At 43.0% G+C, this 5,499-nt stretch overlaps 1 non-coding gene and 1 pseudogene across 1 annotated transcript; one reads left to right on the forward strand and one right to left on the reverse strand.

The window, feature by feature from the left end:
* The first annotated feature begins 1,161 nt into the window (after positions 1–1,161).
* On the forward strand, positions 1,162–1,268 carry LOC114891386. Its single transcript, XR_003792494.1, has one exon. It is a non-coding gene; the product is annotated as a U6 spliceosomal RNA (small nuclear RNA).
* A 2,199-nt stretch (positions 1,269–3,467) lies between these two features.
* LOC114891190 lies at positions 3,468–3,810 on the reverse strand (annotated as a pseudogene).
* Positions 3,811–5,499: the final 1,689 nt, after the last annotated feature.

A 5,499-nucleotide genomic window follows, 5' to 3' on the forward strand; every position in this document is an offset into this window, starting at 1 on the left:
GAGCCAGGGTATTATTTAGCCTAGCAAAGTCCTGACCAATTTAGTCTATGTCCTAGTCTGCTACTGAATCTATTCTCACTCCTACAAAGGGTGAGAGGCAGGCTGGTGAGGTAGAAAAAGGATGGACTTCACATTTCTTGATTCCACTTACTTCCTAGCAGGGTGTCCTTGAACAAGTTGCTTAATTTCTCTGAGGCCCGTTTCCTTATCAGTAAAATAGAGATAGGAATAACTATCTCATCAAGTTGTTAAGAGGATTAAATGAGATCTTTTTGGATCACAAATCCAGTAGAAGCCTGATTTACAGCTCAAGGGCCCCCAGGGCTCTCCTGTGCCTTCCTGGTAAAATCCAATCCCCTTGGGAAGCCTCTCCAGTCCACTTCTCACAGGCTCCCTCACTCGCCAGCCACAGAATGCTATTTCCCGAGATACAATCCTTCACTCACCCAGCACATTTTTTTTTGAGTCCCTGTTATGAGTGAGGCCCTGGATTAAATGTTAGTAATACACTGTGGAACCAGACTGACCTGAGGTCTGGTGAGGCCTCAAGGGAGTAAAGTGGCCATTACAATCCTGTGTGCTGACTGATGCGGGAGGGAAGGGCAAGGTGCTCTAGGAGTGCATATGAAAGTCACCTTACCTAGACTTGAAAGGCCTTGGAAAGCTGTCTGAAGAAGTTGGATCGTATTTAGAGAGTGCCTCTAAAGGGATGTAGTGTGTGATCTGGCACAAATCACATCTCTGCATTTTTTTTGTAGGTGAGGTGTAAGGCTAGAAGAGGTCATATTTACCAAAAGGAATATTCTTCATCCTTTTGGATATACTTTCCAAAGGTTTAGCAAATTTCCCTCCCAGCACATTCTCCATTCCCTTACAACCTTCTCATGAAAGAGCCTTTTACTGTTCCCAGCCCATAGGTGAAATATCCCAGCAATGGGCTAGTAGAAGAGGGAGGTGCCCAGGGAAACTTTCCCTGAGAGCAACACAGGAATTTAGAAGAAGAAAGCAGGGGGCAGGGCAGGGGCAGGGGGATGATGGAATTTTTAAAAAATCACCATTCAGCAATCCAGACTGAGATAATTGATTCAGTCAAGGATCATAAACGGATGCTAAAACCATTAGGTGAAAAGTTGAGAAACAGGATGCTCAAAAATCCCTTAAGTGCTCACTTCGGCAGCACATATACTAAAATTGTAACGATACAGAGAAGATTAGCATGGCCCCTGTGTGAGGATGACATGCAAATTCGTGAACCATTCCATATTTTTATATGGGGATATATGTATACGTACAGCTGATTCACTTTGTTACACAGCAGCAAGTAACACAACAATGTAAAGCGATTATACTGCAGTAAAGAGGTTAAAAAAATTTTTTTAATTAAAAAAAAATCCCTTAAAATGGAAAGATCTGATGATCATCACCTTACCCAAATGATCAAACTCAGAACTTTCCTCTGAAGCATTTGGCAGGGTTCTTCTGCCATGTCTTTGATATTTCACTTCAAACTTTATTCTAAACGGGAGGGGCCACAGCAGTGAGAGGCCCGCGTACCGAAAAAAAAAAACAACAAAAAAAACCCTTTATTCTAAGTCTTCTTTTGCCCGTTTCTCAATACGTGTGTCTCTAGAATTTAGTCTCCTGCCTTCTTTCCTTTTTATGCTACACGTTCTTCCTGGGCAAGTTCAGCCACTCCCAAGATCTTAACCAAAAAGCTATTTGCTGATAACTTCCGAATCTGTCTCCATTCCAGGTCTCTTTCCACAGCTCTAAATTCATAGTCCAACTGCCTGCTGACCTTCATCACTGGGACTTCCTCAACTGCAACTTTCTTAGCACTTAACTTCTCCTCTTTTCCTGGCCCGATTCAGGAATATTTCTCATCTTGCATTCCTTAACTTAATTAATGACCTCATGATCAATCAGTTATCCAAGCCAGAAATCTGGTGTTCTTTCTTTATTCATATTGTCAGCCAGGATATATTTATTATCTACTAATGGCAAGGTACTATGTTTATTGTTAGACATGCAATAGGGCAAAAACAATTTCAAAACCTATTTACCGGAGGAAATAAATATCATTTTGATGATCATAAAAATATATGCATAATCATAAATTGAGATAAATGTTTTGAGAAAAAAGAATAAGGAGCTGAGAAAACAAAACAGAGAACCTACCCCAGCTGAGGGGTAGGGTGGGAAAGGGGATAAGGAAATCAATTTCAGAAAATCCTTCTCTGAGAAAATATTTGAATTCAGATAAGAATTTGGAATGAACTAAGCAGGGGAGGGAAGAAGTGGGTGGATAAAGAGGTGGTGGTCTCTAGGAAGAGGGAAGGACACAAAAACCTGGAGGTGGCAGCTTTGAAGAAGTGAGAGAATGATCATATGGATGGAGCACAGAGAACAATAGGAAGAGTTCAAAACCAGGCTGAAGCAATCACTGGGGCCAAAACTTGCTGCGCAACGAAAACCATATATAGTGTTTTGAACGCTGTCTTAAAAATAATGGGGGGGGCTTCCCTGGTGGCGCAGTGGTTGACAGTCCGCCTGCCGATGCAAGGGACACGGGTTCGTGCCCTGGTCTGGGAAGATCCCACATGCCGTGGAGCAGCTGAGCCCGTGAGCCATGGCTGCTGAGCCTGCGCGTCCGGAGCCTGTGCTCCGCAACGAGAGAGGCCACAACAGTGAGAGGCCCGTGTACCGCAAAAAAACAAAACAAACAAACAAAAAAAATTTTTAAAGAAAAATAGGGGGGACGGGCTTCCCTGGTGGCGCAGTGGTTGAGAATCTGCCTGCTAATGCAGGGGATACGGGTTCGAGCCCTGGTCTGGGAGGATCCCACATGCCGCGGAGCAACTAGGCCGGTGAGCCACAACTACTGAGCCTGCGCGTCTGGAGCCTGTGCCCGGCAACAAGGGAGGCCGCAATAGTGAGAGGCCCGCGCACCGCGATGAAGAGTGGCTCCCACTTGCCACAACTAGAGAAAGCCCTCGCACAGAAACGAAGACGCAAAAATAAATAAATAAATTAATAAACTCCTACCCCCCAACATCTTCTTAAAAAAAAAGAAAAGAAAGGGGGGACTTCCCTGGTGGCACAGTGGTTAAGAATCCGGCTGCCGATGCAGGGGACACGGGTTCAATCCCTGGTCCGGGAAGATCCCACGTGCCGCAGAGCAATTAAACCCGTGTGCCACAACTACTAAGCCTGCTCTCTAGAGCCCGCGAGCCACAACTACTGAAGCCCATGTGCAACAACTACTGAAGCCTGCACGCCTAGAGCCCGTGCTCTGCAACAAGAGAAGCCACCGCAGTGAGAAGCCTGTGCACCCCAACGAAGAGTAGCCCGCACAACAACAAAGACCCAAAGCAGCCTAAATAAATAAATAAATAAATAGAAAAAAGGGAAGGCATTGTGTGTGGTTTTTTTAAACAACTGATTATCAATTTATTAAAAATGTTGATTTAAGCATCTGCTATGGTGACTTCAACCTCGACTCCCGGCTCAATACTGATGGAAGTGATCTGCTTGACAATCTCAGAAGGACTGTGCAGGTCAATAAGTCACTTGTGGATCCTCATCTGGAAACAATCCCAAGTCTTAGAACCTTCACCACAAGTTTTCCTTGTAGTTATTCTGAGTCTTGGTAGGCATCCGAACCGGTCCTTTCGCTTTGAGATTCTTTTTCTTCGTGCCTCTGATCAGGTCAGCACATACCCTCTGCAAAGACTTCAAGCTGCAGCTGGGGAGGGTGATTCTAATCCGGTGAATCGCCACCTCGGGCTTTATGGTATCTTTAAAAGCCATGGCTGCGGCGCGGCTTCCTGGCCGACTTGCTCCTCGGCGAGAGCGAACAGTGGTGAGTCAGGAGCAGGGTCGGGTGGCCCAAGGCTCCGCTGCAGCGGAGACCGCGGCTTCCTCCAAGAGAGCCATTGAACAGTTTTAAACAGGGTCCTGTGGCGATGGCAGTGTTCTTTACAATAGGCAAAAGTGGAAACAACCCAAAATGTTTATCAATTGACGAATGGGTAAATATAATGTGGCATATCCATACAATGGAGTATTTTCATCTATAAAAAGCAATCAGAACTGATACATGCTACAACATGGATGAAAACACATCCATGAATGTGTTTTCACACATGGATGCTCAAAGAAAGAAACCAGTCATTAAAAAATATATATATATATATATATACACATTATGATTTTTATAACCATAAAATGTCCAGAATAGACAAATCTATAGACAAAGTAATTAGTGTTTGCCTGGGTCTGGGGAGGTAGTGGTGGTTTGGCAATGATGCTAATAGGCGCAGTGTTTCTTTTGGGGATGAGAAAAAGATGTAAAATTAGATTCTGGTGATAGTTGTACAACTCTGTGAATATATTACAAACCATTGAAATGTACACTTTATATTTTAATATTTTGAACAATTTTATTTTATTTATTTATTTTTTGCCCATGCGCTACGTGGCTTGCAGGATTTCAGTTCCCGGACCACAGATTAAACCCGGGCCACCGCAGTGAAAGCGCTGAGTCCTAACCACTACACCACCAGGGAACTTCCTGAAACATACATTTTAAATGGGTGAATTGTATGGTATGTGAATTTCACCTCAATAAAACTGTTTTAAATTAGGAAAGAAAGAAACAGAGATTTAAGCCAGATGACAACATGCCATTTTTAAATAGATGTTACTCCTGTTCATTGATTCCAAGGTCCTCTTATTCAAGATATCAAGATAGCTTGGAAACTGGTCATCAGAAGTTCATTTGGTGTAGACAGAATCAAAACAAAAGGAATTTAATGGTTTTGAGTGAGGTCTCTCAAATCAGCTAAAGACAACATGATCAACTAGTGACTGATGTATTTATATATCTAACATCCTGAAAATGCTGTAGATACTCTGACAAAACTCTGAGGATTCAATTCATTCATTCATTCATTCAACATCTGTTTATTGAGAACCTGTATGTGGTACTTAATAATGCATGCTTTAGGGACTTCCCTGGTGGTTCAGTGGGTAAGACTCCGCCCTCCCAATGCAGGGGGTCCAGGGTCCATCCCTGGTCCGGGAACTAGATCCCACAAGCACGCCACAACTAAGAGTTTGCGCGCCGCAACTAAGAATTCTGCACGCTGCAACAAAGATCCTGTGTGCCGCAACTAAGACCCAGCACAGCCAAAATAAATATTTTTAAAAAAAGAAATACATGCTTTAAACAGTAGTCATCTTTTTAAAATATTAAATTGACACCCACGGTCTGTCAATAGCACTAAATATTAGAAGTAGAGGCTATTCCTTAAATCTGAATATAAGCTCTCCGAGTGCATGATTCAATTCTGGATAGTGGGATGGTGGAAGCAGGAAACTGACATTTACTGAATGTCTACAGTTTGTCAAGTACTGTGCTAAGTAATTCAAAAGTATGATCTCATTTAATCCTCACAATAACACTTTGAGGTGAGTATTATCTGCAGATGAATAAAC

The sequence above is a fragment of the Monodon monoceros genome, unplaced genomic scaffold, assembly GCF_005190385.1.
Source record: "Monodon monoceros isolate NGI ecotype Baffin Bay Population unplaced genomic scaffold, NGI_Narwhal_1 Super_Scaffold_11, whole genome shotgun sequence".
In the NCBI taxonomy this organism is placed as follows: Eukaryota; Metazoa; Chordata; class Mammalia; order Artiodactyla; family Monodontidae; genus Monodon; species Monodon monoceros.